This window comes from Chlorocebus sabaeus, chromosome 17 (genome assembly GCF_047675955.1).
Source record: "Chlorocebus sabaeus isolate Y175 chromosome 17, mChlSab1.0.hap1, whole genome shotgun sequence".
In the NCBI taxonomy this organism is placed as follows: Eukaryota; Metazoa; Chordata; class Mammalia; order Primates; family Cercopithecidae; genus Chlorocebus; species Chlorocebus sabaeus.
The window spans coordinates 42,060,118-42,086,222 of record NC_132920.1 but is presented as its reverse complement, the minus strand read 5'-3'; the positions used below and the strand labels follow the sequence as shown (position 1 = coordinate 42,086,222).

The 26,105-nt window shown below is 42.7% G+C and overlaps 1 protein-coding gene across 5 annotated transcripts in view; it reads left to right on the top strand.

The window, feature by feature from the left end:
* Positions 1 to 10,595: 10,595 nt before the first annotated feature.
* The window catches only part of USP49 (ubiquitin specific peptidase 49), a 109,413-nt gene continuing 93,903 nt past the window's right edge, over positions 10,596 to 26,105 (top strand). For 3 of the 5 annotated variants that reach the window (XM_038006076.2, XM_038006081.2, XM_073005961.1), the window contains exons 1-2: positions 11,042 to 12,071; positions 14,120 to 14,201. The gene's annotated coding sequence lies outside the window, so the exon portion shown is untranslated. Of the gene's footprint in view, positions 10,677 to 11,041; positions 12,072 to 14,119; positions 14,202 to 26,105 lie in introns of those variants that run through there. The other 2 variants (XM_038006078.2, XM_007972594.3) reach the window with 2 other exon arrangements.

Sequence of the window (26,105 nt, the reverse complement as noted above, 5' to 3'; positions counted from 1 at the left end):
TTATGGAATGAAACAATGCATAGGCAACATTTTGAACACAATGCATTTCCTGAAAATCTCCAGAAGTTGATTGTGGTAAATACAGACTCTCTAGACTTTTGCATTATAAGGAGGGACTCTGTTCCCTAAAAGCTAAAGAAAAAAAGTATAAAAACTTTGCCTTTATTTTGTTTTATTAGTATTATTTATTTATTTATTTTGAGATGGAGTTTTGCTCTTATTGCTCAGGCTGGAGTGCAATGGCACGATCTTGGCTCACTACAACCTCTGCCTCCCGGGTTCAAGCGAATCTCCTGCCTCAGCCTCCCGAGTAGCTGGGATTACAGGCGTGCGCCACCGTGCCCAGCTAATTTTATATTTTTAGTAGAGATGGGCTTTCTCCATGTTGGTCAGGCTGGTCTCGAACTCCTGACCTCAGGTGATCCACCTGCTTCAGCCTCCCAAAGTGCTGGGATTACAAGCGTGAGCCACCATGCCCGACCCTTATTTTTTGTTATGGAGTTTCACACTTGTTGCCCAGGCTGGAGCACAGCGGCACAATCTTGGACTGCAACTTCCGCCTCCCGGATTCAAGCGATTCTCATGCTTCAACCTCCCGAATAGCTGGGATTAGAGGCGCCCGCCACCACACCCAGCTCATTTTTTGTATTTTTAGTAGAGATGGAGTTTCATTATGTTGACCAGGGTGGTCTCCAACTCCTGACCTCAGGTAATCCACCCGCCTCAGCCTGCCAAAGTGTTGGGATTACAGGTGTGAGCCACTGTACCCAGCCCACTTTGCCTTTTAGGCACAGTCTTGGCTCATACATTTCCAGCGTTTTTCACTTTTGTTCTTTTCCTTCACATTTAAGCATACATTCGACGAGCTTTAAGCCTAGAGAACACCAGATTTAAGAACTACCACTTGGGTACTTTTTTCCTTTGTGTCAATTAAAGGAAATGTGTCACTAAAAGAGGCAGGTAATGCAATATATTTTCTTTTTTTTTTTTTTTTTGAGACAGAGCCTTGTTCTATTGCCAGGCTGGAGTGCAGTGCCTTGATCTCAGCTCACTGAAGCCTCCTCCTCCCAGGTCCAAGCGATTCTCTTCCTTTAGCCTCCCGAGTAGCCAGGACTACAGGCACACACCATCACATCCAGCTAATTTTTGTGTTTTTCCAGCTTCTTTTTTTCTTCTTTTTTTCGAGACAGAGTCTTGCGCTGTTGCCCAGGCTGGAGTGCAGTGGCGTGATCTCGGCCCACTGCAAGGTCCGCCTCCCGGGTTCACGCCATACTCCTGCCTCAGCCTCCCAAATAGCTGGGACTACAGGTGCGTGCCATCACGCCCAGCTAATTTTTTTTGTATTTTTTGTAGAGACGGGGTTTCTTGGTCGTGATCTGCCCGCCTCAGCCTCTCAAAGTGCTGGGATTATAGGTGTGAGCCGCCGTGCCTGGCATTTTTGTATTTTTATTTTATGTATTTATTTTTTATTTTTTGAGACAGAGTCTTGCTCTGTCGCCCAGGCTGGAGTGTAGTGGTGCGATCTCGGCTCACTGCAAGCTCTACCTCCTGGGTTCACGCCATTCTCCTGCCTCAGCCTCCCGAGTAGCTGGGACTACAGGTGCCCGCCACCACGCCCAACTAATTTTTTGTATTTTTAGTAGAGACGGGGTTTCACTGTGTTAGCCAGGATGGTCTCGATTTCCTGAACTTGTGATCTGCCCTCATTGGCCTTGCAAAGTGCTGGGATTACAGGCGTGAGCCACCACGCCTGGCCTAATTTTTGTATGTTTAGAAATGGGGTTTCACCATGTTGGCCAGGATGGTCTCGATCTCTTGACCTTGTCATCCACCCACCTCAGCCTCCCAAAGTGCTGGGATTACAGGCATAAGCCACCCTGCCCGGCCTACATTTCTTAAATAATTTAAGAAATATGGCTCCACTAGCAACGCTGCCAAAACTAAACTGATGAATTGTGGGAAGGACCCATATGTTATCCAGCTCTTATGTGCATTTCTGAGTGGGGCTTTTAGGAATACTTTAGGATATAAATGTTTGTGTATAATTTTTGAAAGTGAAATTTGAGGGCTATTTATATAAATTAAGGGGACAAGGACGTGATTATTCCCATTTTATAGATAAATCTTACACTCAGCCAGTAAATGGAGATGCCATATTTTTTTGGTTCACATCTCATGTTCTTGCCACTCTAGACTATCTTCCTACCCCTCCTTCCTCTGTTTCCAGATGCTTTAGCCTTTTTCCCATCTGTAGCTACCCCAAAAGAACAGAAACCGGGAAACTGCTAGGGCCTTGCCAATGTCATCTTGGGGTACTTTTGCCAGAGCCACACAGAAATATGCTAACCTTGACCGTCAGCTGTCAGGGCAGCTTTAGAGTTCATTTAGTTCTCTCTCAGTGTAAAATGGAGAGGCTGTAGCTCCCAGAGAAGTCATGCAGAGAGATGAGGGTGGAGTCAGACCAAACTTCAGGCTCAGGACTCCTGGCTACCAGCATGTGCCAAAGTACAGCAGCTGGACCTCCCTGAGGTGCCGGATGATTTTAGGTGGAATGTGGAAACATTTTAATACTAGTACTTCTGTCTTATTCTAATTTGTATTAAGAGAAAAGTATAACTAGCACTTTATTCCTTAAGATGGGGGTGTTTTTAAGTGTTTGTTTATTTATTTTATCAGTAGAGATGGAGGTCTCATCCTGTTGCCCAGCCTGGAAGAGTCTTTTCAAATGATCTATTAAGTTACAGTACAGGGGATACATGCCAACCTCAAAACCTGTGGAAGGGGAAGGCAAATACTGGATCTTGGGAACCACTGTAAACTACTTTGCGTCTAGTCTATTTCCTACATCCATTGATGGTTCCTGCCCTGGCTGTGCTTTCCTGTTGTCTTTCTTCCATGCTGGATTCTCTGTACCCTGCTCCCACACTGCCTCCTGCTGGCTTTCCTCAGATATTAAGGACCAAGTAGTCACATTTCCCCCACCATGAGTTGGTGTCGCTTCTTCACTGAAGAAAACACCTAGGGACTGACCCACTCCTTGCCTCCACCAGATCTGCCCCAACCCAGTGTGTTCTGAGGCTTCAGGTTAAGGCAGTTATTGAAATTTTTCTCTTCAAATACTGGAAGGTAAGGGGTGTGGTTAGAAGTTCCCCACCTAAGCATGTGCTCCAGGTGTCAAAAATTGACAGGCAGGACTGATGTATGGCCTTGTCGTCTCCAGCCCCATACCTTTAACTCCCAACATTGCCTTTCTCTTGCCACACCCTCCCTCTCCATTTCTGTTACTGCGTGGGTTTCTTAAGCCACAGACCCCAATTACTATCTCATGTGGAATGGCTGAAATCAATTGCATTACAAGTTTGGGCCTCCCCTGAGAATTTGGTGTCTTTGACTTGTGAGTACTCACTTCTTGGGGGTGGGAGCTCTCCAAGATGAGTCACTATGATTGCGTAGAGCATTCCCAAATCAGTCTTTTTGGTTAGAATAACTCTTTAAATCACCCAGCTTGATTTAGAGTCAATAATTGAATGATGATCCCTCAATCATTCAATACTCACATCTCGGTGGGGCGTGGTCGCTCACACCTGTAATACCAGCACTTTGGGAAGCTGAGGTGGGCAGATCACCTGAGGTCAGGAGTTCAAAACTAGCTTGACTAGCATGGTGAAACCCCATCTCTACTAAAAATACAAAATTATCTGGATGTGGTGGTGCACGCCTGTAATCCCAGCTACTTGGGAGGCTGTGACAGAAGAATGAATCCCTTGAACCTGGGAGGTGGAGGTTGCAGTGAGACGAGATCTCGCCATTGTACTCCAGCCTGGGTGACAGAGTGAGACTCTGTCTCAAAAAAAAAAATAAAAATAAAAATAAAATCTGTGATCCAGAAAAGAGTCTCTAAAGGGAGAACAAATCCTGCAATGGAAACAGTATGAGGACAAAGTTAAGCAAGTTTGAGGCTGGTCCAGCCAGCTTTTGTGAGCAGGATCTTTCCCTGCCTTCTGGACCTTACATCTGGGTGTCAAGCCAGAGGATTTTCCTTCTTCATTTTATAGCCAGTCCTTTGGACCTTTCAGACAGTTTCTGGGAAGATGGACTGAGTTTGTGCTATCTTCCTATGTTTCCCCTTTTTCTTTTGAAAATAGGCAGGAGTAAATACATAAGAAGCAATCTTGATAGCTACTTCTGTGGCTTCAGAGTTACTCTTCTGTTATGACACTCCATGGGGTCTGACAAGTATTCTGTTGTAATGGAATTTGGCATAATGCATATACTTTTTCATTTCTTAGAAAAACGTGATTAATGAGGCAGAGAAATAGTTCCTTGCCTCTGTGATGAAATTAGCAAGTTGAAAAATTATTGAAATGATTAGGGCAAAGTTTCCTAATTCTCTTGCATTCTCTGTTTCATTTCCCAACATACCACTGCCCCATCAGATAGCACAGACTAATTTTTAAGATTAATATGAATTTGACTGAATTTTCTTTGGAGACTTTTAAAAAGAGATTTTAGGGACCACATTTATATAGCCTAGATTGTCCTGAAGCCAGAATTCAAGAGTAGAAGCCTTTTGTCATGTAGGAAAGGCAAGGCTGTGAATGTGAAGTCTTAAGTAGGAAAGGCAAGGCTGTGAACGCGAAGGGTGTTCTGGGGTGGCCTGCTCGAGGGAAGAGAATGCGTCTTTAAGAGACAGATGGTTGAGTGCTTGCCATAGCACTGGCCCTAACTTGACATGTAACTTCAATCAAGCTGTTGTCTCTGAGTCTCATCTGTACAGTGTGAATAATGATGCCTGCTTTCCATATTTCATAGAGTTGTTGAGAGGCTCAAAGGAGAATACATATGAAGAGTGTTTTGTAGGCAAGAAGATGCCATCTCTGCTCTCAGGTCTTAATTTTCTTATTTTTTCTAATTTTTTTATTTTTTAAGACAGAGTCGCACTATGTTTCCCAGGCTGGTCTCGAACTCCTGGGCTCAAGTGATCCTCGGCCTCCCAAAGTGTTGGGATTATAGGTGTGAGCCACCATGCCTGGCCTAAATATTTATTAATTTGCTTAAGGGTAACAATAAGCCCATCACGTTAACATAAATAATTTTTTTTTGAGACAGTCTCACTCTATGGCCTAGGCTGGAGTGTAGTGGTATGATCTCAGCTCACTGCAACCTCCGGCTCCCAGGTTCAAGCAATTCTCGTGCCTCAGCCTCCCGAGTAGCTTGGATTACAGGCGCCTACCACCATGCCTGGCTAATTTTTGTATTTTTAGTAGAGATGGGGTTTCGCCTTGTTGGCCAGGCTGGTCTCAAACTCCTGACCTCAGGTGATCCACCCACCATAGCCTCCCAAAGTGCAGGGATTACAGGTGCGAGCAAAATATTTATTTATGTATTTAATTAATTATTTATTTATTGAGATGGGGTCTTGCTCTGTTGCCCAGGCTGGAATGCAGTGGCATGATCATAGCTCACTACAGCCTCCATCTCCCAAGCTCAAGCAATCCTCCCACCTCATCCTCCTGAGTAGCTGGAACTACCTGTGCCCGCCACCATATCTGGCTAATTTATTTTTAGTAGAGATGACTATGTTGTCCAGGCTTGGTCTCAAACTTCCTAAGCTCAAGTGATCTTTCCACCTTGGCTTCCCAAAGTGTTGGGATTACAGGCGTGAGCCACTATGCCTAGCTGATAAAATATTTTTAAGGAAAAGTAATTATTTTTCCAAATAAAATTTCTTGAGAAGAGTAGCATTGTTTTTAATTTTCATAAATCTCTTGAATGTCTGGCATAATAGAAGACTGAAATACTCATATCTGCTTTTGCATTCAATCTGTTTCAATGTTGTTTTGGTTGAAGAATATGAAGAAAATTCAACCTCCCACAGATGCATATTTGGAAAAAGGGAGAAGTATATTCATAACTTTTTCAGATAATTGTGGATATTCTTTGATGCTGTCAAAACTCTGCTAAAGGCTAGTTGCAGTGTGGAACCTCAAAGTATATTAGTGAACTTTTTATATTCTATTAATGTTTATTGGTTTATTTTGCACTTTTTTTTTCTTTTTAGAGATGGAGTCTCGCTATATTGCCCAGGCTAGTCTCGAACTCCTGGGCTCAAGTGATCCACCTGCCTCAGCCTCTCAAAGTGCTGAGATTACAGGCGTGAGCCACTGCGCCTGGCTTTATTTTGCACTTTGAATGGATCTTTTACGAATGTGTGATTTTGTAGTGTCATGCATTGGTCATTTGGAAAACACTGCACATCTCCTAAATGTTGACACATTATACAATATCAAAAAATCATATTTATTAATATCACTACCAGTCCTTGTTGTTTAATTTTAATGTTTTATTTTAGTTTTTTTTTTTTTTTTTTTGGAGACTTAGTCCCACTCTGTTGCCCTGGCTGGGGTGCAGTTGTGCGATCTCGGCTCACTCCAACCTCCGCCTCCCAGGTTCAAGTAATTCTCCTGCCTCAGCCTCCGGAGTAGCTGGGACTACAGGCACACGCTGCCATGCCCAGCTACCTTTCTGTATTTTTAGTAGAGATGGGGTTTCACCTTGTTTCCCAGGCTGGTCTAGAACTCCTGAGCTCAGGCAATTCCCTCACCTCGGCCTCCCAAAGTGCCAGGATTACAGGCGTGAGCCACCGTGCCTGGCCTTATTTCAGTTTTTTGAGACAGAGTCTTGCTCTGTTGCCCAGGCTGGAGGGCAGTGGCATGATCTTGGCTCACTGCAACCTTTGCCTCCCTGGTTCAAGCAATTCTTGTGCCTCAGCCCCCTGAGTAGCTGGGATTACAGGAATGCACCACCATGCCCATCTAATTTTTGCATTTTTAGTGGAAATGGGGTTTTGCCAAGCTGGCCAGACTGGTCTCGAACTCCTGGCCTCAAATGATTTGCCCACCTTGACCTCCCAAAGTGTTGGGATTACAGGCGTGAGCCACTGTGCCCCACCCACTACCAGTCTTATTTATTAGAAAAAGTCATGGGAAGCTATCAAGCTTATATTGGGAGATACAAGTCAGTTGTCAGAAATTCTGTTTGACTTAAATGCTTGAGTTTTATTAGGCTGGGTGTGGGGGCTCACGCCTCTAATCCCAGCATTTTGGGAAGCTGAGGCGGGCAGATTGCCTGAGCTCAGGAGTTCAAGACCAGCCTGGGCAACATGGTGAAACCCTGTCTCTACTAAAATACAAGAAATTAGCTGGGCTTGGTGGTGTGCGCCTGTGGTCCCAGCTACTCAGAAGGCTGAGGCAGGAGAATCGCTTGAACCTGGGAAGCAGAGGTTGCAGTGAGCTGACATCACACCACTTCTCTCCAGCCTGGGCAACAGAGTGAGACTCCGTCTCCAAAAATAAAAATAAACGGTTGAGTTTTATTATAGCGGACAATGCTATCAGACTCAACTTTATTTTTAAGAACATGTCGGCTGGGCACGGTGGCTCATGCATGTAATCCCAGCACTTTGGGAGGCCGAGGCAAGCGGATCACCTGAGGTTGGGAGTTTGAGACCAGCCTGACCAACATGGAGAAATCCCGTCTCTACTAAAAATACAAAAATTAGCCGGGTATGGTGGCAGATGCCTGTAATCCTAGCTACTAGGGAGGCTGAGGCAGGAGAATCACTTGAACCTGGGAGGCAGAGGTTGCGGTGAGCCGAGATTGCACCATTGCACTCCAGCCTGGGCAACAAGAGTAAAACTCCGTCTCGGAAAAAAAAAAAAAAAAAAGAAAAGAACATGTCTGCCAAATATCCAGTGAACAACTACAGTCTGTTAGCTGTTCTTTCAAATAAAAATGGTGTTCCATGAAGAAAGCTATTAACTCAGCTCCAAACTCAAATTACAAAAGTGCTTTTCCTCAAGACAGATGTACTTAAAAGTGCTTGATGCATACATACATACATTTAATCACATAAACATGTGTACTTAAAGTAATTTTTATTGTCTTCATCGAAGACCTCTTAAATGAAACAGGTGTTTTTGGTGTTTGGTTTTTTTTTTTTTTTTTTTGGAGACGGAGTCTCGCTCTGTCGCCCAGGCTGGAGTGCAGTGGCCGGATCTCAGCTCACTGCAAGCTCCGCCTCCCGGGTTCACGCCATTCTCCTGCCTCAGCCTCCCAAGTAGCTGGGACTACAGGTGCCCGCCACCACGCCCAGCTAGTTTTTTGTATTTTTTAGTAGAGACGAGGTTTCACCGTGTTAGCCAGGATGGTCTCGATCTCCTGACCTCGTGATCCGCCCGTCTCGGCCTCCCAAAGTGCTGGGATTACAGGCTTGAGCCACCGCGTCCGGCTGTTTTTTTTATTTGAGACAGAGTCTCACTCTGTTGCCCAGGCTGCAGTGCAGTGGTGCGATCTCAGCTCACTGAAACCGCTGCCTCCTAGGTTCAAGTGATTCTCCTGCCCCAGCCTCCTGAGTAACTGGGATTACAGGCACGTGCCACCATGCCCAGCTAATTTCTGTATTTTTAGTAGAGACGGGGGTTTCACTATGTTGACCAGGCTGGTCTCGAATTCCTGACCTCAAGTGATCCGCCTGCCTCGGCCTCCCAAAGTGCTGGGATTACAGGTGTGAGCCACTGCACCCACCTGGCCTGAAACAGGTGTTTTTTTTTTGTTTTTTTTTTTTTACTGTGGCTGTGAAGAATACCTTGACCTCTAGTACAGCTTGGTGCAGTTGCCTTGATTTGTGCTAAGGCAGTAGTTTTACCCATTGCTACTTTTGTATCATTGTGCAAATGTCATCACAGTGACAATGCAGATAATGTCTTAGTATTATTAGGAAAATCATTTTGACCTCAGGCACTCCACTATCCCCCCAGCCCAAAGGGTCTCAGAGATCCCTAGGGCTTTCCAGGCCACACTTTTAAAAAAAATTTATTTATTATTTTGAGATGGAGCCTCACTCCGTTGCCAGGCTGGAGTGCTCTGGCGCGATCTCAGCTCACTGCAACCTCCAACTCCCTGGTTCAAGAGATCCTGTCTCAGCCTCCTGAGTAGCTGGGATTACAGGTATGCACCACCACATCTAGTCAGACCGAGTTTCACCATGTTGGTCAGGCTGGTCTTGATCTCCTGACCTCGTGATCCACCTGCCTCAGCCTCCCAAAGTGCTGGGATTACAGGCGTGAGCCACCACACCCAGCCTCCGGGCCACACTTTTGAGAACACTGATCTAATACATGCTTACAGCACTGAGAAACTTTTCCTCCTGTATTGCTATTCTGGGAGCATCCCTTCCATTAGAAGTTTTAAGTGGCTCCCAAATTCTTCACTCAGCAAAAGCACCTTGTTATGGAACTAACATTGAATAAGTAACAATCTTTCTTCTCCAAGATTTTTCTTGGGGATTGCTGAGTAAGGGAATAAGATAATTAGAGTTATAATGTAAGAATTCCTTAAAAAGAATTGTGTTAACTGATGGACGAGAGAGAGCTAAATTCTGAAGCTAACTCTGAGGTCTTGAACCTCAGGAAACACTCCACTTCCTCTCCTTCTATCAAACCTCTTTTAAAAGTGCAAGTTATTAATAAATTGCCTTTACAGCGCCTGGTCCAGGCATTGTAGTTTCCCCCTTCCTATTGTGTGTGGGTTTTGTGCTTACCTAGTTCTCCTATTTACAGGTGTGTAACTTGAGCCACCACTGTAGCTAATGTGTGTTTATTTTACTTGTCCTTATATTTAAATGTAAGCTTTTATCTGCCTTAGCTATGTGTTGGATGTTGAAATTGTTGATCTTATTTTGGGAGACTCCCATCCTCCCCCACAACCCCGCAAGTAGTTTCAAGACAGCGCACCTAGGAGACTGCTTAGGAACCAAGCCTTTTGTAGCTTAGGTGCTGTTCTGTTTCCCAACGGTGTCCATCCCCATCCCTCCAGAAAGAAGTCCTTAGGACCAGTACCAACTCAGTCTGGTTTACTTCCCAAGCTCTGTAATCTGCTGAACTTCATCAGTTCCGGCAGCGATCCTCTAACTTGGGAATTTCCATAAAACAGCTGAATCTCTCTTGGGTCATCAGTGGCAAAAGCCAGACACGTGCTCGCCCGCCTGGGAGCCAATAGTAACTTTTGCTGCTGCCTCCGGAAACCCCACGGTTTGCGGGCTGCTGCTTTAGGAACAACACAGAAATAACGTCTTTTAACAGAACAAAACAAAACATATGGACGGAATAGTGAGAAAGCCTTTGTCCTTCGCAGTGGGGAGAGGTGTTAAAGGTGAACCCAAAAAAGTATGGGAAACTCATGTAAAATACATTTACAGTTCCCCGGGAAGAAGGGGGCGGAGATGGGCTCGGGAGCGTCTCTGGCCCTTTAAGTAGGAGGGACAGACATAACAGTCTGTACCTTTAAGAGTCTCTTTGTCTGGAAACCTTCTTATTTACCCTCCTGTGCTTCAACCAAACTTCGACCAGCCATTCACAACGCCCCCCTACGCCGCCGCCCCTTACGCCAAGCTCAAAGCGGCCGCGCGTTTGTGGCTGACCCTAAACTTTGCGCCTGCGGCGCGAACCCTCGGAAAGGGTGCCGGTGCCGGGGTCGCGGCCCAGCGCTGCGCCGTTGGCGCAATGCAGGGCCCCAGGGGCGGGGCTCCAGCGGGCGGGCCAATAGGCGGGCAGGGGGCGGGGCCGCGTTCGGTTGTCTCGCGCCCTGGTGACAGCTCGCGCGTGCTGATGATGGCGGTAAATAGAGGGGGCCGGGGGAGGGAACGGAGGCGGTGGGGAGGCGGCAAAGTGGGTAGCTCCAGGGGGTAGGGGGGACGGGGGCTGAGGAGGCCGCGACGGCCTGGGAGCCCATTCTAAGACTCGGAGGCGGGGATAGGAGTCTCCGGCTCACTAGCCCTCCCCTTTAAAGAAGCAAAATCCTCACACACCGGGTGAGGGGCGACAAAGGCAGCGCGCGCCTTGCGGGCGGGAGGAGCTGCGGTAGGGGGCGGGACCGCGGCGCCGGCGGGCTGGGGGCGCCCAGGGCGGGGGCGGCGGGAAGCGAGAGCCGGGAGTCGGGGCGCTCCGGCGTCTTATTTTGGCGGGGTGGGCGACGGCTGGGTTGGGGCAAAAGCCTTGAAGGGAGAGGGAAAGGAAGGCTTGGGGGCGATGGGGGGAACCGGGTTGAGAATGAGATGAGGAGGATTAAGGGGAGAAAGGGTTAGAAGCCAGGGAGAGGAGGAGTGAGAAAAAGCCAGCCAAGGAGGTAGGAAGGAGGCAAAAGCCAGGGTGGTGGGCGTTAAGGAAGCCGGGCAGGGAATGAGGTTAGGGCTGGGAAAAGGGATCGTGGGGCTAGGTGTAAGAGCAGGGGTTTGAAGGGGAAAGCTTCGTAGGGGGTGGTGTTGGGGTGAGGGGTACCAGGGTAAGTGTTGGAAGTGGAAGACAAGGAGGGGCAGAGCTGGGGTAATAGTTGGGAGTAGGAAAGAGAGAGTGATTAAGAGCCAGACGTGACAAGGGTGTGAACTAGTGCGGAGCGAGATGAGCTGAAGGACTAGGACCAGCGGTGTGGTGGGAACTGCTGGCGAGATTCTGAGAAAGGAATGGGTTAGTGGGTGGGCGATGGATGTAAATTCTGTAAAGTGAGGGGGGGCAAATGAGACCTGGATTGGAACCAGGTGGAGTCCAGAATAAGAGTGTGGTAGAAGGGCGAAGGGAAACAGATAAGAGATGGGTGTCTGTAGGACAATTCTGGGAGCAGAAAAGCTGAAAGGAGACTAGAGTTAGGGTGTAAGAAGTGATGGCCATCTGGGACCAGGATAACTGGGGAATTACGTTAATTGTAGAGGTTCAGCAAGATTCAAGGTGAAAACAGTGAGGTGAAGAGACAAGGCTAAAAACAAATGGTGAGAGGAGCAGGAAGAGATGGGCCCCAGGATTTAAAGGATGAGATGGGGAGTAAGGGAAGAGAAGGGGGCTAAGGGAAGCTCGGGGAGTCCTGATGAATGTAGAACTGGGGTAGACTGCACGGGGGTGGGAATCAAATGTGCGTGTTGTGGGGAGTTGCTCCAGAAGGTCTGCAAGGGTCAGGGCAGAAATGCTATAGTGAAAGATCAAGTGTAAGAGAGCCTTTGGTGCAGAAGAGAAGGAACCATGGTGAGTGAAAGGGGACCTAGAGACAGGGGTAAAGACTAAAAAGTAAGGGCAGAGGTGGGGGGTGCAGGAAAGGAATTCTTTGTTGAGGAGAGAACTGTGTGTTGAAATTGTGAATCCTTTTGTCCCTAAAAGTAGGAAATTCCAGAAACCTCTTTCTCTCTTCAAGGAACCTTGAATCCGCTTCCACCCTTCATTGCTTTTGATTTGAGTTTCCTGTCCACTTTGAAGAAATGAGACTCATTTTGATTTGATTTTTTTCTTGTATGGGTGATAAAGCGTAAACTCTGGGTGTTGAAAACCTCTGCATTTCACTAGTGTTGTGATAATGCGGGGAAAGGGTGTGCTTATTTAGAGCGTACTCGAGTGATGTGATAGTTCTGGTGTTGTAGGGGTGCTGTACCTGACAAGTGCTGGGCTGTGTTTTATGGACAGCATTTTCATTTTCCATGGAGAACACACTGTTGTTGGGATAGAGGAAGATGATTAATCAACCAGGTTTCTGCTTATCGTTTTCAGTGGCTGGAGAATGTTAAGAAGTCATTTCAGAGAAAGGCAAATAACCAACCAAGGAAGTTTACTGGGGGAGAGATTTAAATCAGAGCTGAGGGCTTTGAGTTCCTGAGCTGCCTTTAGCTTTGTGTGGGACGTTTCATGCTGTAGTTGGTAACCCACCCATTTAACAAAATGGAATAAAGGAAGGGAGAATTGTAGAGTAGTGGAGGATTTTAGAGTGGCAGACTTATTTTTTAGGGTAAATAAATTTATGAGTAATTTTGATAGAAAAACATCTCTACAAGATAATATTGCACGCTGGGTCTTTGGACAGCTCCACTGCCTTTCGTGTTTTATGATTGTGAATAAAGAAGGCCAGATTAATACTAATTTTCTAGAAGCTTTTGATTTTTAAGACACCTTTAGAAATGAAAAGGAAGATAAGAAATTTGGGGCAAAATTTGAATTATTCTTACTTAGAATTTTGTTTTAATGATTTTATTCAGAAGCTTTTACATTTAGCTAAGAATATGAATGAATATTTGTTTTGCATTTGATGGTGCCAAAGGATAGTATATAATTTACTTAGGGAAAAATGCAAACAGTTGTTGAGAATCTTGTTGGGTTATTTCATTATGTACACTCAGATGCACAAAGAGACTTTTTTTTTTTCAAAGTTGTATAAATTTTGGATTGACACTCTTTTGCTGGTGTTTGTATAAAGAGCAAAGATTAGGTTTATGACATTCATAATAGTTAACAAAGATTATATTTTGATTTGTGGATTTGAGCAACAATGGTTATTAATGTATATGAATAATTTAGAAAACTTTCTACATTCAGCTACTGTGTTAGTGGCATAGTATTTAGTTTATGATTTGTTTCCTGGATTGCATTAAGCAAGTGTTCAAGGTGACTAGATGTATTTAGCAATTTAACAGAGGATTTTGGTAAAAATTACTATTTTTGCCACTACATTTTAAAAGGATTAGTTTGATACGTTGACTTTCAAGATGAAGAGTAACTTTAATATGAGGCACTTGTTTCAGTGAGATGTGTGTGCATATTCTCTTTATAGATGTGTTTGGGCTGGCATTAGTAGTAGGATGTACTCTGTATGGTATTGCCATGTTTATAATGTAATTGTAATTGTTTTATGCTCAATATCTTTATATAAACGATTATAGACTTATTTGATATTGGTAAAGAAGAAAATATAAACTGTAAGATCAGCCAAGGGAAAGAGTGAGTCCTGCCTTTTGTTTCTGTATGCAACGGCCTTAGTGTGCTAAACCAGAGCCTCATTGTCAATGATTATTTCTCAGTCGCTATTTCTAAAACTGAAAATGGATTTTTAAAAATTGAGATAATGCTGTTTATCAATAAGGACTCCAATGATAAATTTAAGCTTTATTTTCATTTGTTCGTCAAGTACAGTTCTACCCGATTTAACTTTATTTTGGTTATAATCTTATTTGCTAAGCAAAAGCTTTTAAATTTATATTTTTAGATTTATTAGGTTGTACATAATTAAATGTTTTCCTGGTTAATTGTAGATTCTTTGGATGGGAAGAGACCTTGAAAGGACCTCTAGTTTATCCAGCAACTCCAGTCAATATCCCACTTAAATAATTTCAGGTAGATAAAAATTTATCCTATTTTTTAAAACAAATTTTCAGCAGTAATGTGGTAACCTCCAGATAATCTTTGCAAGCATTTAATAATTTATCTATCAGGAGAGTCTGCCTTCTCTCTAACCAGCACATGCTTAATGCTATATATTTGTTTGTTTCCTCTTGCCCCATTCTCAATTTTTGAGTAAAAAAATCTGTGTACTTTTGTATTTATAAGACCTTAGTTCTTCATAAACTTAATAATAGTAACCAGCACACATATAATGCTTTTGTGCCAAATTCTTCTGTAAGCACTGCAAATTGTAACTTGTATACTCCTCAATGGCAATCCTATGAGGTAGGTACTATTACTATTCTCATTTTACAGGTGATGAAATAGAGTGTCCTTGAGATTAAATGGTTCGTCCAAGGTTATACTCAGACATTCCTGCAACTATTTATTTGGTAGTTAATTATCTTATACTACAAATAATACTATGTTTTGTTAAATAGTAACCCAGTGATACATTTAAGCTTTATTTTAGTTCAAAAGTTAGAGTTCTAAGTGGTGGGATGGGATTCCAGCCTTTGCATTTTGCCAGCAGAGTCTGTGCTTTGGTTTTACCTCTGGTTTGCCTGTTGTGAAGTTCTCCCTCACCATGCTCTTCTTCAGATTCAACACTTAACAAGTCTTGTTTGCCAGTCTTTAAAAATTATTCCTGTAGTCCTGTTACTAACCTTTTATCAGTTCCTTTCTAGATGGGGAACCTGGGGTAAACACCATAACGATTATGTATAATGTAAAGATTACATCGAGGTTCTTGCATGCTTCTATTTTTCCATTCCAAAATTGTATTTACAAAACAACCCCACACCAATAAAAAATGCCTTATTGCATTGCAGATTATGCATCCAGAAAACTGCCCTGGACTTGTTGTATACTATGACATGTTTACAGTTGAAAGATTATTGTTATTTGAAGAAAAATGAATTTTTTTCTGACTTCAGATTTCAGTGCAAATATCCATAAGCAAAACCTGTTTATACCCTCACTAATTTTTTACTATTTTCTCTTTATGTGTGCCTAAGTGATATACCAATTCCCCCATACATTATTATTGTTATTATTTTTGAGACAGAATCTCACTCTTTCGCCCAGGCGAATGCAGTGGCGCCATGTCAGCTCACTGCAGCCTGTACCTCTTTGGGACTACAGATATGCGCCATCACACCTGGCTAATTTTTGTATTTTTTGTAGAGACAAGGTTTTACCATGTTGCCCAGGCTTGTCTTGAACTCCTGGGGTCAAGCGATCCGCCCACCTTAACCTCCCGAAGTGCTGGTATTACAGGTGTGAGCCACTGTGCCTGGCTCCCCTATACTTTAACTGGTTAAGTAAATTGATCCAGTCTTATTTTTTTTTGAGATGGAGTACTGCTCTGTAGCTTAGGCTGGAGTGCAGTGGCGCCATCTTGGCTCACTACAACTTCCGCCTCCCAGGTTCAAGTGATTCTTCTGCCACAGCCTCCCTAGTAGATGGGATTACAGGTACCCACCACCACACCCAGACAAGTTTTTATATTTTTAGTAGAGACGGAGTTTCACCTTGTTGGCCAGGCTGCTCTCAAACTTCTGACCTCGAACTCGTGACCTCAAGTGATCTCCCAAAGTGTTAGGATTACAGACGTGAGCCAACGTGCCCAACTGATCCACTCATTTAAAAAAATAATTAACAATTACTGAGTGTTTACTAGGTGTCCAGCATTAACTGAGTATGTGAATTGTTTGAAACTTGAAACAGCCCTATGAGAGAACTTCTGTTGTTAATACTCTATTTTTTGGTGGCTGTTGATTTTATTACAATTTTTTTAATGTATGGAAAAGTTGCAAAAATGATACAAGAAATTCTGTGTACCCTTACTCAGTTTTACCAATTTTTTTTTCATTTTGCCCCATTTGCTTTATCATTTTCTCTCACTTGAGTATTTTTAAACAAGTCAGATTGAAGAAGATGCATATGAAGACCTTAATTTTAAAGAAGAAAAGGGGAGAATGTTTTGAGTATTTCAGAAAGTTTAGTTTGTATTTGATTTCAGTCAAATACTTGAAGCAAAGGAATCTCAAGATTGGGTTTAGAATGGACTTTGTGTTTTTATGGTCTTGTCTCCAGTACATTCTGAGATTCTTTTACTTGTGAATGATGGGTTTTCAGGTCTCTCCCATTAGGAGAAACTCTTATCATAGTGTACCCGTCTGTTGAGAACCTCCTTAGAGGCCGGGCGCGGTGGCTCAAGCCTGTAATCCCAGCACTTTGGGAGGCCGAGACGGGCGGATCACGAGGTCAGGAGATCGAGACCATCCTGGCGAACACGGTGAAACCCCGTCTCTACTAAAAAATACAAAAAAAAAAAAAAAAAAAAAAAAAGAGAACCTCCTTAGCATGTGACATGGTGTGCTCATGCACGGATGTATCCTCAGGACATGCTAGCTATGGAGGTATGGGTGATTATTGTGTGAGAAACAGGAGCCATGGGGCCTTTCAACACCACAACCAAGAAATATTTAGATGAAATACATATTTTAAAGACTCTCATGTAGCTTCAAGGAGCTGGAAAAGATCAAAGTGAAAAATGTATTGCTTTAAGAATATTGGTTGGCTGGGTGCGGTGGCTCACACCTGTAATCCTAGCACTTTGGGAGGCTGAGGCAGGTGGATCCCTTGGGGCCAGGAGTTTGAGAACAGCCTGGCCAACATGGTAAAACCCCACCTTTACTAAAAATACAAAAATTAGCCAGACGTGGTGGCCCGTGCCTGTAATTCCAGCTACTCGGGAGACTGAGGCAGGAGAATTGCTTGAACCTGGGAGACAGAGGTTGCAGTGAGCTGAGATCAAGCCACTGCACTCCAGCCTGGTCAACAGAGCGAGACTCTGTCTCAAAAAAAAAAAAAAAAAAAAAGAACATTGCTTGGGATTAATACAAATAGGTTTACCATATGATGAGGGGATGAATGGAAGTATCTTAATATTTTATTACCTTCCCCCCAAAATAAACTTAAATTTTGGGAGTCTTTTCTGTTGTTGTCACATAAGGAAATTTAACTGACTCCTTTCCCGTCATTTAATCTTCATTAAAATGATGGCCTGTCTATTCGATAAACTTGTGACCTGAAGGAGATCCTCTCAGTTTAAGTGGAAGGAATATTAACTGTATTCTGACAAATGCAAAATACGGCACTTGTGGCTGGGCGCGGTGGCTCACACCTGTAATCCCAGCACTTTGGGAGGCTGAAGCAGGCAGGTGGATCACCTGAGTTTGTGAGTTTGAGACCAGCCTGACCAGCATGGAGAAACCCCGTCTCTACTAAAAATACAAAATTAGACGGGCGTGGTGGCGGTTGCCTGTAATTCCAGCTACTCGGGAGGCTGAGGCCAGAGAATTGCTTGAACCAGGCAGGCGGAGGTTGCAGTGAGCCGAGATTGTGCCATTGTACTCCAGCCTGGGCAACAAGAGTGAAACTCTGTCTCAAAACAAAACAAACAAACAAAAAAACGGCACTTGCGGGCTTCTTTTCCTTACCCCCCCCCTTTAAGCAATTATCAAAGCTATGAAATATAACTCCTTGTTAAAGCTGATTATAGGCCAGGCACGGTGGCTCACACCTGTTATCCCAGCACTTTGGGAGGCCAAGGCAGTTGGATCACTTGAGGCCAGAAGTTCAAGACCAGGCTGGCCAACATGGTGAAATCCTGTCTCTACTAAAAATACAAAAATTAGCTGGGCATGGTGGTGCATGCTGTAATCCCAGCTACTTGGGTGGTTGAGGAACATGATTTGCTTGAACCTGGGAGGCGGAGGTTGCAGTGAGCTAAGATTGTGCCACTCCATTCCAGCCTGGACGACAGAGTGACACTCCATCTCAAAAAAAAAAAAAAAAAAAAAAAGCTGATTGTAATAATTAAAAACACTCCCCTTTCATAAGGATGAAAAAATTACAGATTGTTTGGAAAGCATTCTTTCTAGTCATGTGTTATTGTTTTGGAGACATGGGCTATTTTTAAAGACTATAATACTATCCCTTTTCCATTCACATGTTAATAGAAGTCTGGAAAGTAAGGCATTCTCCTGAAATTTTCAGGGTTTTTTATTATATGTCAAGTTGTAAACAGCATTCTGTGACAGGTATTTTCTCTCTTTGTCTTTTATTGAGCTAATTAGTGATTTACACTCTAGTAGCATCTCTTCCAGCTTTACTGTGTGAAAATGTCTGCTACTCTGTGCCTTCTATGCAGCCAGGGCTGGCAAATGATTGGAGGCAGATGTTGGTTAGCACATCAGAAGGATCAGGGATAAAATTCATTTTTCTTTTGTATTTTTAAAGATATGTTTTAAAGGCTTTTGTCTATGTCTTTGCCCCACTCCATTATCTCCTACCCTCATTCAAATAGGAATGTTACGACCTCCGTAACCCAGAGCTACTGTTCTTGATTCAGTTTTGGATTGTTTTCTATCCTGTTCCCCACCCCCACCGAAACGTTGTGTCGTGGGATTTAGGGAGGATTAGCACGGCAGTCTGGCATAGTTTAGAGCCCAGGAAGCTGGTCTTCACTGCTCCCTCCCATCATCAGAATACAGAGCTTTCAGTCATTGTCTTTAGAACCCAGCAGTGCTTCTCTTGCTGGGCAAGTTGTGTGAAAGATGGGAGGGCAGCACTGTTGCTAGTGAGTTAGAAGGATACTTTTGTATGATGCTCGTATCTTTCCAAAGGAAGGATAGGCTCTGCTGTTGTGTTAGCTTTTTCAAAATGCAGCAGAGAATGGCAAAAAGATAATTTATAGCTTGGCTTTAGCATTTTGTCGCATTGGTGTCCTGCTCTTTCCTGCCTCCTGCTCTGTCTTTCAGTCTCTAACGTGGGAAAGATGTGTAGGATATGTCATGTGCTCACTTGGATGGACCATGTGGGTGCATTAAAATAGCAAGAGCTTTGACTTTGAAATAAAGTCTTTAAGGATCAATTTGTTTTGTAGATATAAATTGTAGTTGAAAATGAAAGGAAGAGTAGATAGGGGTTAACTGATTTATCAGCTTTTTTTGAGACGGAGTCTCACTCTGTGGCCCAGGCTGGAGTGCAGTGGTGTGATCTCGGCTCACTGCAACCTTCATCTCCTGGGTTCAAGTGATTCTCCTGTCTCAGCCCCCAGGGTAGCCAGAACTACAGGCATGCACCACCACGCCTGGCTAATTTTTTGTATTTTTAGTAGAGATGGAGTTTTGCCATGTTGGCCAGGTTGGTCTCAAACTGCTGACCTCAGGTGATCTGCCGGCCTCAGCCTCCCAAAGTGCTGGGATTACAGGCGTGAGTCACCATGGCCGGCCTTGATTTATCAGTTTTGAGCCCAGACCTTTCTAGAATGCCAGGTAATTTATGGTACTTATTTTTGCAGTTATGAATACTAACTTATCAGGACAATAAGGTCAAAGTCCCTGTTAAAGCTAATTAGATTCTACTTGACAAAAATTGGAGGTAGCCACAAAGAAAATCAGGTAAGAAAATGTATGAACTGCTCAATTCAGCCGTCATTGCTAATAGCTTTATGATCATAGACATCTAGCCCTTGACAGCGAATCAGCATTTATGAACAGAGGTCATCTCATTTATGTAGGCATTCATAGAGTATGTAGGACTGTATTAATGTTATGTTTTTATAAATCAGAATGCCAAGAATATCCCTATAGATGGTCATTGCTAACATTTACATCTTTCACTCTCCTTTTTTATGTTCTGATACAATCAGCTGTATCAATTGGATGCTTATGGCTATACACTGATTGCATGCTTGTATCTAAAAGAGGTCAAAGGTCAGGTTAAAAACATGGCATATAAAAAAGTAAAATATGGTCAACTGATTAGAGGAGGGGTCTTATAAGTAAAGATGAGAAAGCAAGCATATCACTGTGGAATTGAATATACTCTTAAAATAAATATTTTAGAAATGTATGACATAACGGCCGGGCGCAGTGGCTCACGCCTGTAATCCCAGCACTTTGGGAGGCCGAGATGGGCGGATCACGAGGTCAGGAGATCGAGACCATCCTGGCCAACATGGTGAAACCCCGTCTCTACTAAAAATACAAAAAATTAGCCAGTTGTGGTGGCGGGTGCCTGTAGTCCCAGCTACTCGGGAGGCTGAGGCAGGAGAATGGTGTGAACCCGGGAGGCGGAGCTTGCAGTGAGCCGAGATCGAGCCACTGCACTCCAGAGCGAGACTCCGTCTCAAAAAAAAAAAAAAAAAAGGAATTTGTGACATAACTTGAAGAGCTTAGAGCAATGCATTTCAAGTGAAAGGTAAGTGTGCTTTGATGAAGACATCAGTCTCATCTGTGAGTGGCCTCATTGTCTACTTCATACTGAAAATCCCAAATTGGGCCCAGTGTGTAGTTTACCTTGTTATCCCAGCACATTGGGAGGCCCAGGTGGGAAAATCTCTCTCTTTTTTTTTTTTTTTTTCCTGAGGCAGAGTCTCACTCTGTCCCCTAGGCTGGAGTGCAGTAGTGTGATCTTGGCTCACTGCAGCTTCCATCTGCCAGCTTCAAGCCATTCTGCCTCAGCCTCCTCAGTAGCTGGGACTACAGGTGTGTGTCACCACGCCTGGCTAATTTTTGTATTTTTAGTAGAGACAAGATTTCGCCTTGTTGGTCAGGTTGGTCTTGAACTCCTGACCTCAAGTTATCCACCTGAGTGGGGGTGATTGCTTGAGCCCCGGAGTTCAAGGTTACAGTGAGATATGATTGTGTGCTGACACTCAGTAATCTAAATCTGAAATATTGAAGTATTGCAATTTTGGAGCCTTATAGGCAGATGTTGTCCTACTACAGGTTGCTATTATTTTCCTTTACCAGTATTATCATGTATACTAGCTAACATTTGGAACTTGTGGCCTTTCATTAGGAGACATCTAAAAAGGAGTGAACAGGTAATTTTTTTTTTTTAATGTTATTCTCAGTGCCCAGGGAATATGGAATAGACATGTCAGTCTACACTGAATGCATTAATCAGTTTTTGTTAGCAGCATGGCGTAATGAGCATATTAACTACAACACCTACGTTGGCAGCCAGCAGTCTGCTTGTGAAATCTTTTAGAAAACAGAAATCTGGTGAGAAGTGTTCCTGAGCAGTTGAAATATTGTCGGGTGCAGAGTGAGGGCGTTACATAGGACAAATAAAGTAGAAAAAACTTATCCTCCAAAAAGTAGTTGTTTCACCACTGAAAGCCATGAGGAAAGGCATTTTATCTGTGGATTGAGATGTGGCTATCTAATTTACGTTGGACTTATACAGTTCTTTTTGTATTTTGATTTTTCATTTAACTTTGTCATTTAAACAACTTCAAGGTACATTTCTATTTGATGAAAAAAGTTTTGTAAAACATTTTAAGGACGGTGAGTTTCTCATTTTTTAGTATATATTATATACTACTGTAAATTATTTTTCCCTTTCACTTCCAATTAAAACATATCTGACTTAAAAAAATGCCTTCAGCAGAAATAAGAAGTTTCTGTTTAAGCAGAGTTCTTGGCACTTAAGAGGTGTTCAATAAGTTTTTATGGAATAAATTAATGTATGCATGAATGAAAAATATTATTCTGAATTTGGACTTCATACTCCTATAATTTGGGTACAGTATAGCATTGGTGTTCAAAGGCTTTCTGTTCAGACCTCATTCCCATGTCTATTTTCCTCCCCACCTCACAGTCACACTCTCTAAATGTGTTTGGTATGTCCTCGATTGTGTATGCATCTTTGTGAAATACTTACTGATTCTTTTGGTATATATATTTTTAATTACAAAATTGCTTATTATACTACACTGTTGTAGAATTTGGCTATAGAATTCTCCTTGTAGAAATGCTGTAGATCTTACTCTGGTTTTTACTTTTTTCAGTGAGCACTATATTTTAAGAGCTATGTATGGGCTGGGCATGGTGGCTCACGCCTGTAATCCCAGCACTTTGGGAGGCTGAGGCGGGCAGATCACGAGGTCAGGAGTTGGAAACCAGCCTGGCCAGCATGGTGAAACCATGTCTCTACTAAAAATACAAAAAATTAGCTGGGTGTGGTGGTACGCGCCTGTGGTCCGAGCTACTCGGGAGGCTGAGGCAGGAGAATTGCCTGAACCCAGCAGGCGGAGGTTGCAATGAACCAAGATTGCACCACTGCACTCCAGTCTGAGGGTGAGACTCTGTCTCAAAAAAACCAAACCAAAACAACAACAAAAAAAACGGTTCATGTGGATGTTGCTTCTAGCTGCAACATAGTATTCCTTGGTGTGCATCCATTCCCATAGTGATGGGCACCTAGGCTACCGTAAACAATGCTACCAGTAACAGTCTTGCACATGTCCATTATGGACTTTTTTGAGAATTCTCAGGGACACAGACCCAGGAGTAGCATTGCAGCATAAGTACTATGAGGCTGTTGAATGGTTATATAAGCTTATAACAACAAGCATTGTGTTTCTATAACCGCCCCCCCAACACTTGGTATTGTCCACATTTCTAATTGTGGCCTTTTAGTAATGTCTCATTTTTATTTTTATTTTGTTTATTTATTTATTTATTTTGAGATGGAGTCTCACTCTGTCACCCAGGCTGGAGTGCAGTGGCATGATCTCGGCTCACTGCAACCTCTGCCTCCTGGGTTAAAGCTATTCTCCTGCCTCAGCCTCCCGTGTAGCTGGGATTACAGGCGTGTGCCACCATACCTGGTTAATTTTAGTAGAGATGGGGTTTCACCATGATGGCCAGGCTGGTTTCAAACTCCTGCCTGACCTCAGGTGATCCACCCGCCTTGGTCTCCCAAAGTACTGGGATTATAAGCGTGAGCCACTGTGCCCGGCCCTTTTTTTTTTTTTTTTTTTTTTTTTTTGAGACAGAGTCTCACTCTCCCAGGCTGGAGTGCAGTGGTGCAGTCTCAGCTCACTGCAACGTCCATCTCCTGGGTTCAAGCAGTTCTCCTGCCTCAGCCTCCCGAGTAGCTGGGATTACAGGTGTGTGCCACCACACCCAGCTAATTTTTTTGTAGTTTTAGTAGAGACAGGGTTTTGCCATGTTGGCTAGGCTGTTTAATTTTTATTTCTAGTTACCAGCGAGTTTAATAATTTCTTCAATTCTAGTTAGCCATTTTCCTTTGCCTCTTCATATCCTTTGTTTCCTGTATTTTTCTTGTTGATTTATAGAACTCCTTAATATATATAATATTTCTTAAATCCCTGGTTGGTTTTGGACCATATAAATATCATCTTCTGGGGTGTCATCTATTAACTTTGCCTAGGTGTTTTTTGTTTTTTGTTTTTTGTTTTTTTTGAGACGGAGTCTTGCTTTGTTGCCCAGGTTGGAGTATAGTGGTATGATCTTGGCTCACTGCAACCTCTGCTTCCTGGGTTCAAGCAATTCTCCTGCCTCAGCCTCCTGAGTAGCTGGGACTACAGGCGTGTGCCACCACACCCAGCTAATTTTTTGTATTTTCAGTAGAGACGGGGTTTCACCATGTTAGCCAGGATGGCCTTGATCTCCTGACCTCGTGATCTGCCCACCTCGGACTCCCAAAGTGCTGGGATTACAGACGTGAGCCACTGTGCGTGGCTGCTTGGTGTTCTTTATTGAATGGAAATTCTTGATTTTGATATAGACACATCCATCATTTTTTAGCCTACTGTATTTGCCTTATTACTGCTTCTTAGACTTAGATCATCCAGATTGTCTCCCTAAATTTCTTTTAGCTTTATGGCTTTACATTTCCCCTTAAGTTTTTAATGTATATGGAGCAATCTTTAGATGTGTTATAAGTTGGATCCAGCCTTATTTTTTTTTTTTATTTCCCAATACCATCTACTAAACTAGCTGAACTTTCCAGTTGATTTGTAGTAACACCCTTATTGTAAATCAAGTTTCTCACCTTTCTATTCTATCTCATTGGTGTATTTATCTTGAAGTCTCTTAAAGGGGGCACAGTTAGTAGAGTAGGTATGTTTAGCACTGCAGGGCCTGTCCACTCAATGTCAGTAGTGTTGCCCTGTCATTGTGACATCCATGATGGCCCATGCATTTCCAGAGACACCCTAGATGAGATCCTGTACCATATCATGTTTATTACTGTGCCTTTCTAGTATTTATTAAGACATGGCAGGTTTCAAAATTGATATAACTATCTGTGGATCTTTTTTTTTTTTTCATAAATAGTTTAGATTTAGTTTTTCTAGTTTCCTCCCTCTCCAAAATGTCCTGTTATAATTTTGGTTATTGAGATTATAATTTGATTTAGATTAATTTACCAAGATTTGGCATCTTTTTACAAAGTTAAGTCAGTACATCCATGAGCATGAAGGAATGAACATAATATTTTATTATTATTTAACTGGAGGAACTATTGGGTATGTATTATGTTTTGTAAGAGAATAGTATATTTTCTCAAAGTTTAAAAAGGAAAGAAAACCATACTTTATGCAGAAGCATAAACTGCATAAAGTATAATTTTCTTCCTGATTCCAGACTATGAAACAAAAAAAAAAAATTTTAACGTTCAACTTGAAAGCTATGGAATATGCTACAGTTAAACCACCTTGCTAATCTATTCTCATTGTCTTCCTTTATGGTAAAAAATGAGAGCAAATGTTTTTGCCAGAATGTGTTTTAGTTTAATTTTTAAAAATCCCTGGTCAAAATTAATCACTTATCAAAAAATATCAGGTCCAGCTATTTCCTCACTTACATATTCCCTAGATGCCTTTTCTACCTGCCTGTCCATGCAGAGCCCAACATGTGATCAATAAGTGTGTTTTTGTTCCTTGATGCCATCAAGCAGAACAAGAAGTATGGTTTTAACACTCATTGATTAGTAGTAGGTGATATTAAGTATGTTTAAAAATACCATATGATATCCCTCATTTTGCTATATAATATAGGTGTTTTACTTTTTTAAATATTTGGAGATAGAGAAAAGCATATATCCTAATTGAGAAGTCATTTTTTAGGTTTTAGAGACAGTGGGGCAGCAGATGTTTCAGATTTGAGTCTCATCATTATTCTGTAGTTGAAGTCTTTGGGAAAGAACAAGTGACTCTGATTCCACATGCTCCTTGCCTTGTTCTAACAGACTTGTAGTATTTGTGCTTTCCTTTCCTGAGGAAGCATTACAACTTTTTAAGTATTTTCATTCCGCACCGAAATGTGATTCAGTCAAGTTGTTCTTTTGACTTTGGTTTAGCATCTGTTTGAATGAAAAAGGAATTTTAATTCATTAAGTGATTGACGTAGGTATAAACCATGAACCTTCTCCAGTGACATCATAATATGTTAAACATTCTTCTTTTCTTTTTCTCTTTGCTGGTTTTATAACTATGACTTTTGAATATCTATCAGCAAAAACATTATTTCCTGCCCTTAATTTTTTTCAAAGACGGCCACACATACCATTTGAGTTTTCCAAATACTTTTGTTTTGCCTTGAAACTCAGACTTTTTTTTTTTTTTTTTTTGGTATTTAATGCCATATTTCTAAACAGTAGGCTTATGCTTACAAAAAGCTGTGTAGGGGCCACGCAGAGTGGCTCACGCCTGTAATCTTAGCACTTTGGGAGGCCGAGGTGGGTGGATCACGAAAGGTTGGGAGTTTGAGATCAGCCTGGCCAACATGGTGAAATCCCATCTCCACTAAAAATACGGCGTGGTGGCAGGCACCTGTAATCCCAGCTGCTTGGGAGGCTGAGGCAGGAGAATTGCTGGAACCTGGAAGACAGGTTGCAGTGAGCTGAGACCACACCACTGCACTCCAGCCTGGGCAACAGAACGAGACTCCATCTCAAAATAAAATAATAAAAAATAAATAAAATAAATAAAAATCTGTATAGGTTCTTTTCTAAACCTGCCCAGCT